This window comes from Euprymna scolopes, chromosome 16 (assembly GCF_053919585.1).
Source record: "Euprymna scolopes isolate OS-2025 chromosome 16, ASM5391958v1, whole genome shotgun sequence".
Lineage (NCBI taxonomy): Eukaryota > Metazoa > Mollusca > Cephalopoda > Sepiida > Sepiolidae > Euprymna > Euprymna scolopes.
The window spans coordinates 91368192-91381229 of NC_136497.1; positions in this window are offsets into that span (position 1 = coordinate 91368192).

The following is a 13038-nucleotide window of genomic DNA, read 5'->3' on the forward strand; positions in this document are numbered from 1 at the left end:
TCTAAATTTTCGCAGCATGTGTATGATAACTTCAGGTTATTTTTGTTGAAAGTTTGGAGTAAGGGACTGGTTACTGGGAAGTGCCGTATACCAGATTACATTTCTTTTTCTTCCATTTTTAATTTTATTGTTATTAGTGTTTTGTTGCTTGTATTTGATATCAATTTGTTTGTATCAACTATATTTGGCACTGTTTCGTAGATATTGATTGACCTATTAAATACATTTTAATCGCTTGAGTTATTGCTGAGTCTACTTACGATCGAGGTAGGAGTCTATTTTATAACTGATGGTGAGTGATTGGACTTAGGGTTTACGTATATTGGATTAGCGTTATCTTTTAAGTAGGGAGCATATGTGTTTTTATCTAAATTTAATGTGACGTCCAGGACGTTTGTTATTTTTATGTTAGCTAGTACGTCTACTTTTAGGCCTATTTTTTTTTATTTCCTTGTGTATGATTTTCTTAAAGTTATAACCCTTGACTTTGTTGAAGTCTTTTAACTAGTCCATCATCTGTATATAGTCCGATATCCGTAGTATCAAATATGCTTCTGAGGGTATATAGAATGAATAACCCCACAAGATTAGATGCCTATGCAGAATCCAGAGCACCTATCGCCAAATCAAAATAATTTGTCATTTTAGTTTTTATCCATTAGTTATTGTTAATTACTAGAACTGGTTTTCTACATTTTTTTAAGATTGTTGATTTTCTTCCGAGGATATATCAGTGTATGCCTCGGCAGACTCCACGGCAATATTGAAAAATTCTTCGGATATCGAGGGATAGAAATCTATGATGTCGAACTGTATAAACGTGCATTTATTTTGTTTTCTATATTTTAAAACCAAATGATTGATTCGGGAGTATTTCCCCATTGGTTTAATTATAGGTCTTGTTTGACTTGTTTGTTTACTCTAGAAAGCGTTGCTTTGCTAATTCTACCTATTTCTGGTTTAATTGAGTTTATTAAGCGAGTGCTGGGATTATTATTGAAGTCACATTTGTGGTCTTTGAGCAAAATGTATGCTTCTCTAGGTTACAATTTTCCAATGTTATCGCTAATTTTAATTAAGTGGTGATTTGTTTACTTTCAGTATTTATTATATCTATGTAGTCGCATTCGTTTGTATCCAGTATTTTTGTAGTTTTTGTAATGTTTTCTGCGATTAGTTTGTTATAATCTCTCTCTCTCTCTCTCTCTCTCTCTATATATATATATATATATATATATATATATCACTATATATATATATATATTTCTTTTGAAAAAGCCCGCATAAATCGGGCGAAACGTTGAGCGTTCAGTTCCTTCCACCTCCAATTAATTTTTCATATCGTCGGATTTCATCCATCTTAACAATTATATATATATATATATATATATATATATATATATATATATATATGCAATATAAAGTTGAATGTGCGTGTGTGTGTGTTTGGTTACGAATAGGTTCCTATATGGTTGACTATTTTAAAAAACTGATACATATAATGATAGAAGATGTATCAATACACAGGAATGGGTATGTTTGATCTGGCAGAATGGTGGTTCATTAAAATTGTTGAGTCTGCGTTCGCGCCTGGTCATCAAAGTATGGAAATAAAAAATGTAAAAATTGAAAAGATAACGTTTACAAGTGTTCTTGATATAGATGTACATACTAATACTTTGATAAGTATGTTTTAACTTAAATAGCGTTGGTATAATAAAATTGTGGGGTCTGCATTCGCGCCTGGCCTCCATAGAATGAAAATAGGCACAAACTTTAATAAAGACTTTTCATATCCATCTGCGTAATTATACTTTGATAATTATGTTTCAGTTTGAAGAAATATGGTATAATAAAATTATGGGGTGTTCGTTCGCGCCTGACCTCCATAGAATGGAAATATGTCACAAAGTTTAACAAGGTTTTGTAATATAGATCCACAGAATATTGTGATAAGTGTTTCAATGTGAACAGGTATGGTATAATAAATTATGGGGTTTATCTATTTTATTTTTATATTCATCATATTTTGCTTTGGTTTTCATACCCCCAAATTTGAAGCTATCTCTTTGCAACCCTTCCTTTTAATAACCTATCATACTTTCATAAATCAGAGTCCATTTTCTGTAGGCAGTTTTTGAACCCAGTCAACGACGGGCACTTTTGCTAGTATATATATATATATATTTATTGAAACAAACAATCATATATATATATATATATATATATATATATATATATATATATATATATATATATATATGTTTACTTCTATCTACAGGATAATCTACTAAACTTATAATTATTAATTTGTGTATATACAGGTTTGACAAGTAATTTTTGATGACTTCCAAAATACTGCTATTTTCTCATTCGTTTTTATTTTTATTTTCGACTAGCGAGGGGTACCCGGCGTTGCCTGGGTGTTTGTATGTGTGTGTGAAAAAACCCCGAAAATGTGAAAAAAAAAAAACCGAAGCCTTGACGACGCGCAGTTGGAAAATAGTAAAGTGTTAAAAAAAACAGGTGCGCGGTTTTGATTGACATGACGGCGATAGGTATTCAGCAGTTAGCATTTTGTGCGGGACAGTTTTAAATGAGGTGAATAAATCGGTTTGTTTGTTTTTAAAAACCCGCTCCATGTTTATTAGGGGGAGTGTCTCGCCTCGAACTGAAAGCTACCGTCTAATATGACGTAGTCGACATCGAACAAACGTTACTTAGACCACTGGCTTTCGGCCATTGGGTATTTATTTGCTCCCCTGTCGGAACAGATACTACACTTTAATCTTGTCGCCCGGGCCCTGTAGGGCGCGCGGCCATTGGGTATTTATTTGTCCCCCACCGAGCAAATTAGGCACAAGGTCAATTTTTAATGTGAGGAGTGAAGGGAGGGGGAAGGGAAAAAGGGGGCCAGCTCCAGAGAGGTGGGAAATGGGAGCTGGTTAAAGGTCAGGTATGTGGGGTTGCTCCCACATCTGGTCTTTGCTTGCAGTATCTGTCGGAACAGATGCTACACTTTAATCTTGTCGCCCGGGCCCCGTAGGGCGCGCGGCCATTAGGTATTTATTTGCTCCCCCACCGAGCAAATTTGGCACAAGGCCGATTTTTAATGTGAGGAGTGAAGGGAGGGGGAAGGGAAAAAGGGGACCAGCTCCCGAGAGGTGGGAAATGGGAGCTGGTTAAAGGTCAGGTATGTGGGGTTGCCCCCACATCTGGTGATATTTATTTGCTTCCCCACGTAGCAAATTAGGCACAAGGGCGTTTTTTAATGTGGAGAGAGAGGGAGGGGGAAGGGGGATCCAGCTCCCGAGAGGTGGGAAATGGGAGCTGGATTAGAAACTGTTGGTATGAAGGGTTGCCCCTTCAGTGACCAAGGTCAGATATGTGGGGTTACCCCCACATATGGTCTTTGCTAGTCATAGCTGGGCTTTGCTAGTCATAGCTTGCAGCATCTGTCGGAACAGATGCTACACTTTGATCTTGCCCCCCCCCGGTGCCACAGAGGGCGGGGGGGCATTGATTATAGCCGAGTTTCGCTTTTTGTTTATACCGAAAACCGAATGTAACGCGTGCCGATGCGGGAAATGTGGAATAATTAACGTTTGAAACTCAATATAATTAAATAGACAGGTGAGCTCCGTGGTTAAATGTGAGATATTACAATTTATAGATGATATAAAAAGTTTTAAGAAGTTGCGAAGCGAGCGAGCGCTTCTCTGAAAGAAGCGTTCTGTGGACATCGAGGAAAAGCGTACATACATACATTTTCGCTTTTATATATATAGATGTATAAAAATACTTTGTGAATTAATCATAAATTCTTCTCATCAGTTTTTTCAAGCTAGGGATGGAGCATCCTAATGGGTGCCAAATATTTTCCCACTAACTCAGATATTCCAACCGAGCGATATTTCTTAAGTTTTTGGCCGTCCCTTTAAGTGCAATTGTTTGAATTTATCTTGCAATTGGTTCACCGATTATATTTGCCAAGTAGTTTTTAGAATTATTTTTCATGTGTACAGCTGCTGCACTAATTACCGGTATGATAGAGATTCTCATAAGATTTCAGTTTTTCTGCATCTCATATATAAGACTTTGGTATTTCGTTATCTTTTCCCTCTCAGCTCTGTTTAACCCAGCATCATTGGGGACAGTAACTTTTACTAAGGTTGTTTCTTTCTCCTTTTTATCCCATATCATTATTAGGTTCTTTGTTACCGCTTTCTTAGGTACGTAGCTGTAGGAATTGCAAAGTCATAGTATATAGTGCATCGGCGAAGAATGTGCCCGAAGTGTTTGTTTTCGTTATTTTTAATTGTTTTATAATTTAATTATTTTAGCATAATGAACTAACCGAGAGTATTTTCGAGTGAGAGATGATTTTATCGACTATACAATTTCGAAACAGTGCTCGCCGTTTTGAACAGAAAGGAGGAATGGGGGATGTTTGTGAGCTCAGAGACCTCGCACTGTCACAACTAATAAAACGAAAGAGTAGGGGAAAGTGTTGAACAGAATTCCACAGAATAAAATCGACAATATTCCACAAAATGAGTTATATCCCAAAGTTCTCTTCAAAATATTCTGCGCAGCTTAAAACTTTTTTTCGTGTTCAAATAGTAAAATTCCAAAATTAGAAACGTAGGCTAAAATATGTGATTCAAATTCAAAATTTGGTTCGTAATATCCCAAATTTTCTGGAAAAAATTTATGTCAGATAAAGATTTTTATTTAAATGAATTTTTACACCCACTCTTGCCGATTTAAAGAACTCTGAAAATTCAAGCGTGATTTACCAAAGGCACTTATATCCAACAAAGTGTTATGTGCAATGTTTATTATGTCTTAATTCTTTTAATAGTTAGATAGAAATACTGTACTGGAGTACACTAGCAAACTACGATTGAACACTCTCTACGCTTAAGAATTCAAAATAGGTCTGAATCAGGGATTCAACATGATGTGACAAGAACACATGCTATGCTTACAAAATGGCCAGTTCTAATAAAACGATTCATGGGACTTGCGTTAAGATTAAGGCACAGAAAGGGAGATGAGGAAACTGTTATTGGTGATTGTAGCTAGGCGAGTTTTTGTCGTAAAGGTTTTGAAGGAGGAACCGTAGATTGAAGCTCAGTCGAGCAATTACAATGAACATAAATGTAGAACAGAGATAGACTGGGGACGTCTCTTCTATGCGAAAAACATTGTAAAGAGGAGAAAGGAACATCACCCATTAGGTTTTAACGTGGGTTTTGAACCATGTCAAGACAAGAAATGTGCTCTGAGCCCCCCCACCCCCATCCTAGATGTAACTACAGTATTCCATTGTATAACGTATTTTCTCTAAAAAAAAGGGGGGTCGAGGACTGTGTCCGAGGGAGATACATTCTGGAGCGGTAGAATAATGCAAATATTTTTCCAGCGACCTTGGTAACTGACTTGGTGTAAGTCCTGCATTTTAGATCAGAAGATAATGTTAGTTCAAGAAGCCTGTCAATGCGGGGTGCGTCTTCAAGACGAGAGCTATTCAGTTCGATTGGAGCATAGCGGGGATCAGAGCGTTGAGAAAAGATAGAACGTTGGTTTTGCTCCATTTTACGATGTGCACAAAGTCAAAAAAGAAAGATGCCGAGAGATTTTAATCGTTGCTGGTCTTTGAAGTGTTACCATAGATGGCGGTGTTCTCTGGGTATGTGTTGACGAATGATCTTAGAATGTTATTTGAGAAATCAATTATGAATGTAAGGAAGAAAGTCGCCGAAAATGGATCCTTAAAACACGATAGCATTAATACTTTGAGCTCCGGCATCTGCCCATCAACGACTTTTTGTGTAAACGTATCGGAGAGAAAGGATTTGATAACTGAGAGGATATTTCGAAATAATATCAAGCTGGAAATTTTGTAAAGTAGACCTTTATGCAAGACCATATCAAATGTCTTGGATATGTCGAGAGTTATTGTTTAAGAGAGGAAGCCCTCGTCGATAGATTCACTGGTCTCATGTTCAATTACAGTCAGTATAACAGCTGTAGATCGCGCAGGACGGAAACTATGTTGCTAGTCACCGTGTAGATTTTATTCCACTGAGGTGATTGACAACTTCTCTATTTGTTACACATTCGAGCAACATAAAACGCATTAGTTTGTACTAAGATGCAGAAGACTGGTCTCCAGTATTTTTAAATCCTTTGCAGACCAACGAGGTATTCTAAGGTGTTGAGAAGAATTTTTCCTAAAGGCAGGATTTTACCAGCTTTATAAGAATGGGAGCTAATTTTGGCTGCGGTTATTTTGATATGATGATTAGAATATTGTCAGGTCTAGTGCTTTGCTGGCATCAAGGTTTTTGATAATATTACGGACAGAAATCTTGACGTCACTGAAAGTATTTTCGATCTTTTGAAGAAATTCAGACGGTAAGTAGTCCTAATCGTACAGGGTTGAATTTTATTAAAATTTCTTAACTAAGAGTTTGTATTTGCCAGATGCTAACAATTGATGATGCTTGGGATAGAAGACGTGCATCTGTTTAGAAATTTGTTTGTTATCCACCAAAGCTCATGGGAGCCAAGCCTCTGCTCATCTACTGTGAATTTAATGGACCGAGTATACACTCTCGGGTTTTTTTTATTTGCAATGGTTTCTGACTGTCCTTAATGCGAGTTTGGTTTCGAAGCTTCTATTACGTTAAAAGCAATTGACGTAGTGGTTTCTGTGTGCGAAAGAGGCAGCACATTGAGGAGTGTAAAATGGTTGGCTGTTCGGTTTCTGTGGACATTTCTTCCAGGATATGTAGCTGTCTATACCGACGCTTAACTAATCAGTAAAGTCGGATGCTATAGAAGGCACATTCCATTTTAAACCTGAGGTGTAGCGTTTATTTATTTAATTTTTTCAGATATGAACGTTTAGAAACTATCACAGCCAGCCATTGAGTATGTATACATCGTTATGGAAAAGGGTAGTTGAGGGCTTGTTACACTTTGTTTTTATCTTTATTGAGTCAATCAAATGATCCGAAGATCCTAGCGGGAATAGGAAGTCGTATAAGCAGAGTTCAGGGCTTGTTGTTAGAAGAAGATCTATAAGACTTAAGAATTGTCTGTCATAGCATTGGGTACCTTCAATCGAATGATATTATCATTCTTGTTTTGATAAAGAGGTAAATTAGTTTAGCTGAAAACGAGAACGATTCTAACGATGTTTTTTTTTAATGAACAATTACTTTTTCATTTTCTTTTTTTCTTGCAAACAAAATTTTATAGCCTTCAGCATGTTATGTTAAAATTCCATTAAGGTACCATCAAAAATTAAGTTCAGAATCACTTAGTGACTTATTGGCTTCTCTATATATCCTCGGCAACACACTGAGTGGCATGGACACAGTTATGGTTTGTAGTTTTTAATACTCAGCAAGTGCATATATATATATATATATATATATAATTATATATATATATATATATATATATATATATATATATACACTAAGTAATCTCTTCCAGTTGCAATGAACTTGTTGTTCCGTTCCAACAACTTTTTGAATACGCCATGGAATTTATCCTCTCTGAGCGTGTCAATGACCCACAGTATAGCCTCTTTCATCTTGTCAATTGTCTCATGACGATAGACTCTAAGGTTTTCCTTGAGCTTGAGAAATAGACAAAAGTCACAGAGGACAAGTTCTGCTCTATAGAGAGATTGCGAAATTTCTTGATATCATTCTTGATAAAATAGTCTGTCACAATGGATGGAGTAATGTACTTGTGCATTTGCGCAAATCTTTCGCATCTTCAATTCCCCATCAATAAGTGTGTGTACAGTTCTCACATTGACATTGAGCTTTGCACTTATTGTCTCTATTGTCTTATGTCTTATTCATGAAATTCATTATTTGGTCAATACACTGACTTCCCTACTCTTCCGACAACTCTCATAAACCTTCAGAGACTCCCTGTCTTTCTTGGATCTCTTATGCCACACAAACACTGACGCCCGATTCATGAAAGATCTGTCTGAAACATTCCATACGTTTTTGTGGCATTTTTCTAATTTTAACATATAATTTCATATCCTTCTTCTAAAGCGTCCATACGTAAGAATTTTATGTTGTAGTCATAAATACATTTAATTTGCATTGGCAAAAGTGTGTTGATTCTGATGATATTTCTTTCAATCAATAAATGTTTAAGATGAGATATGTCGATTTGAATTTAAAAGTTAAAAACCGCAAGAACATTCTGGTCAACATTATATATATATATATATATATATATATATATATATATATATATATATATATATATATATATATATATATAAAAATATATATATATATATATATATATATATATATATATTCTATAATATAAATCTGGACGTCTGTGTGTGTCTGGTTACTATATGGTAAACTATTATAGAAAACTGATTACATATAATGATAGAAGATGTATCGAGACACAAGAATGGGTATGTTTGATCTGGCAGAACAGTGGTTTATTAAAATTGTGGGGTCTGCGTTCGCGCCTGGTCAACAAAGTATGGAAATAAATGATTTAAAAAATTAAAAAAAAAACGTTTACAAGTGTTTTTGATATAGATGTACATACTAATACTTTGATAAGTATGTTTTAACTAAAATAAGGATGGTATAATAAAATTGTAGGGTCTGCGTTCGCGCCTGACCTCCATAGAATGGAAATAGACACAAGCTTTAATAAAGACTTTTCATATTTTTCTGCGTAAGTATACTTTAATAAGTATGTTTCAGTTTGAAGAAATATGGTATAATAAAATTATGGGGTGTTCGTTCGCGCCTGACCTCCATAGATTGGAAATATGTCACAAATTTTAACAAGGTTTTGTAATATAGATCCACATAATATTGTGATAAGTGTTTCAGTGTAAACAGGTATGGTATAATAAATTATGGGGTTTATCTATTTTATTTTTACTTTCATCATATTTTACTTTGGTTTTTATACCCCCAAATTCGAAGCTATCTCTTTACAATCCTTCCTTTTCATAACCTATCCTACTTTCATAAATCCATGTTCACTGTTGTTTAACCCAGTCAACGACGGGTACTTTTGCTAGTATATATATATATATAGAGAGAGAGATAGATAGATAGATAGATAGATAGATAGATAGATAGATAGATAGATATAACATAGCTGATAGCGTCAAAACAGATGACGACATATGATGTCATGTTCATATTGTTTGTTCACAAAAAACGGCATATATGGCATCATACACAATGGTGTCATATATGATGATGTCATATACGATGGCGTCATATCAGCCGACACATATGATAACGTTAAAGGTCACATCATTGCAGATATCACAGGACGTATATTTCGCCTTAGTAACTCCTGTTCTATAGAGCTACTGTATACATATATATGTACATATATATATATGCATTGTTCCCTTCCTCTTTTTCCGCTTTTCTCTCGCACCTCTCCCCTGACGCCACTCATCCTTTCATTCCACCATAAACGAACAGTTCTGTAAAAGTATGAGGAAACTACATGACGGCCAAAAAAAAAGGTCGTGTAGCCGAAACAATAATGTAACTCAACAGAAAAATACGGTAGTAAAAAATAAAACGTATATATATATATATATGTGTGTGTGTGTGTGTGTGTGTGTGTGTGTGTGTGTGTGTGTGTGTGTGTGTCGAGAGAGATAAAGAGAGAGAGAGCGTCTTTTCAAAAGTTTTAATGGATCATTGTTTGATATATTCGGTTGCACCTAATGAACCCGCACGCATCCTTAATCCAAATGCCTTTGTCATTTCTGATCAAAGATTACCTATTATCGTACAAAATAGTGCCTGGTCTTGTGCAAATCATTACTGACGGAAAAAAAACATTATCTAATACGCCAAGGATATTTTTTATTGGCCATCCGCTTTTATGTACTTTCTGACATCTTCATTTGAAGGTTACTGCTTCTGCAAAAATGCGGTTTTCTTTGTTTTTGTTCTAGTTATCTTGGATCGTTGCTTCTATTGTTTTTTTTTAGTAAGCTATATATATATATATATATATATAAATATATATATATATATATATATATATATATATATAGAGAGAGAGAGAGAGAGATAGGTAGATAGATAGATAGATATTTCATTTAAACTGTACAGAAAGTGAGAAAAATATTGGTACCGTCGGTTTCAAGCCTAACATACGGGGGGCAGTTAATGCTAAATAATGTTAGGCTCTCGTTAGCCATATTGTTTTCTGTTTATCTTTCTGAGGTAAGACTAGGACCACACACATTATCTCTAATAATCTTCATTTTCATTTAATTATAGCTTGTCTTTCCCTATTTCTATGTTCCATTAACTCTGGTGTTTAGACGAACCAGATCAGTCGTTTCTTCCCAAGAAATCATTCCAAACACCATTACGCTAACCGTGCATTTTTTTATTAAATGTTTCGCCATCAAACCTCCTTATAAATTTCTTCTCGTCACATGCATATACATTAAACTTACTTTCATCAGAAAGAAATGCATTTCGCCACTAGTCATCTCTCCACAACAAATGCTCTTGAGCAAAGCTTGATTTGAGTTTCTTGTTTTTCTTGTTTACCAACGATTTTTAGCTGGTGATCTCGCAAACAGATCAATTTCATTCATGCGTTTTGATACTGCTTTACGAGACGCTTTGATGCCATGAAATGCATACAGTTCACGAGAAATGCTGGCAGTTGTCTGAAACTATCGTGCAGTGCCATCTTCTTAATCAATCGATCTTGTCTTTGAGAAGATATTCGAGGTCTGCCATTTTTCTTCTGGTCTATCTCGCCGACTGTTAGGATATATCGGGATTTATTTAGATGTTATTTGTTTTTTGTTTTTGCGATACGTTTTGAATGAATTCAATTATTTACGAAATGCGAGTTGGGAATAATTTTCCTTTTTACCAATTTATTTCCCCCACATGGGGATCAGTATATATATATTACTTTTTAAAATATAATTATCCACTGACTGGGGTACCAAATTGGTTGAAGGGGAAATTATTCCCAAGTCGCATTTAGGTAAATAATTGAATTCATTGCAAGCGTATCGCATCTAAATAAATCGCGATATATCCTAACAATCCGCATGATGGACCAGCGGATAAATAGGTCAGGCTCATTACCGTGGGTTCCGATTTCGAAGCTCCCTAGATTCCGCCACATGTCAGTCGATAATTATATATATATATATATATATATATATATATATATATATATATATATATATATATACATATATATATATGTGTGTGTGTGTGTGTGTGTGTTTATATTTCTTTTTGATTCTTCTTCTTGAGATATGTTCAAAGAAGAGCATGTCCAAGTGACACACTTGGATAACAAATCGAAAAACTAAACGCAACTGCAGAAAACATGTCGATTAAATATTGCTTCAATCAATAGTATTATCTAGGCCGGATCGTGCTTTCCTTTAAAGGTATACAATTCTTTGGTTACTTATTTTATATGCTGGTCTTCTTTAACTATTTGTTTTCTAAAATATCACCATGGAGACAAGTGGATTACAGGCCCTACCACGCGAGACTTTTCAACAACATCGGTCTACACTGAACAACATTGTAAGTTGACTGTACAAGCGCCTTTCCATCGCCAGTATTCCGTTTTCTAAGTAAGCATGGCATTCAATAAAACATCCTTATATGTAAATATTGGTTTTGAATACGGGTATTTAATTAAAATAATTATTTATTTTTGTCAAATAAATTTTAATTATCTTTTAGTGCAATAAGTTTGTTTAAAATATCGATTCAATGCGATACAATGTACAGAGACTTTGTTAAGATTCGCTAGGCATAATATCAAAAAGAGTAGTAAGAGTTTGTTGAAAAAGATTCTCTTGACGCAATATCAAACAGTGTGTTAAGAGTTTGTTTTTTTTTTTAAGTATTCTCTCCGCGCAATATCAAACAAGGCAATGAGAGTTTGTTTAGAATATTATATTTCTCGGCGCAATATAAAAGTCTACTGAAGGTGTTTTGAAAAGGACTTTCCAATTGCGAGATCAGAGTAGTGAAAATGTGTTAGGAAAATATTTGGACGAAATATCAAACGAAATAGTGAGAATTTGTTGGAATACTTTCTATGGGAGTATTATCAAACAGGTGAGAGAGTTTGTTGGGAAAACATTTGGGCGCAATATCACACAGGGTAGTGAGAGTTCGTCTGAATTTTTCTTTTTTGTGTGTGCAATATCAAACAGAATATTGAGGGTCTGTTTCAATGATACTCTCTGCAGAATACCAATCAGGGTAGTGTGAATTGGCTAAAAACAAATCTCTCAGCACAAATAGAGTCGAAAGATTCTCTTGGGGCAATATCGAATAGAGTAGTGAGAGTTTGATTCCAAACATTGTTTACTAAACAAGCTATTTAGAGTAGGATGACTGACGATTTAGAAAGCTTCAGTTTAGAGCCTATGTCTCACAACAATCGCTTACCACGTCCGTGTCATCTGTGTATTTCTTATGCAGTATGAACCCATTACTATTTATTTAAAGGAACCTTTTTTTCAGATAGGAACACATGGCTTACCATAGACCAGTGTGGTGTAATGGTTTCGCTTATGGAATAGAATGCGGAAGAATAAATCCTGTAGAAAAGCAAATTTAATTCCGATTTGTATTTAGGATTGCAATAATTGGCGGTACCTGTGTGTTTACGTATACGTGTTTGTGTGCGTGTAAGTACATGATCATCAACATTGTAATACACGGAATATCTACATAATAAAGCAAGACTATTTTTCTCATTTCATTGACTGTTATAGCTTTCAACCTAAAACGTTCATGTGCTAATCTCTTCCACCAGACTGTTAGTCAAATTCCTCATGCGTTTTTTTTTTCGTTCGGTTCGTTGACTTTTACATTTCTGATAATTTAACGAGTAAGTTGCTGTTCCCTAAAAGTCATTTGAATAGTAAGAGATATTTTTACTCTCACGCTTATAGCTACTCTTACAGTTCTCACATTT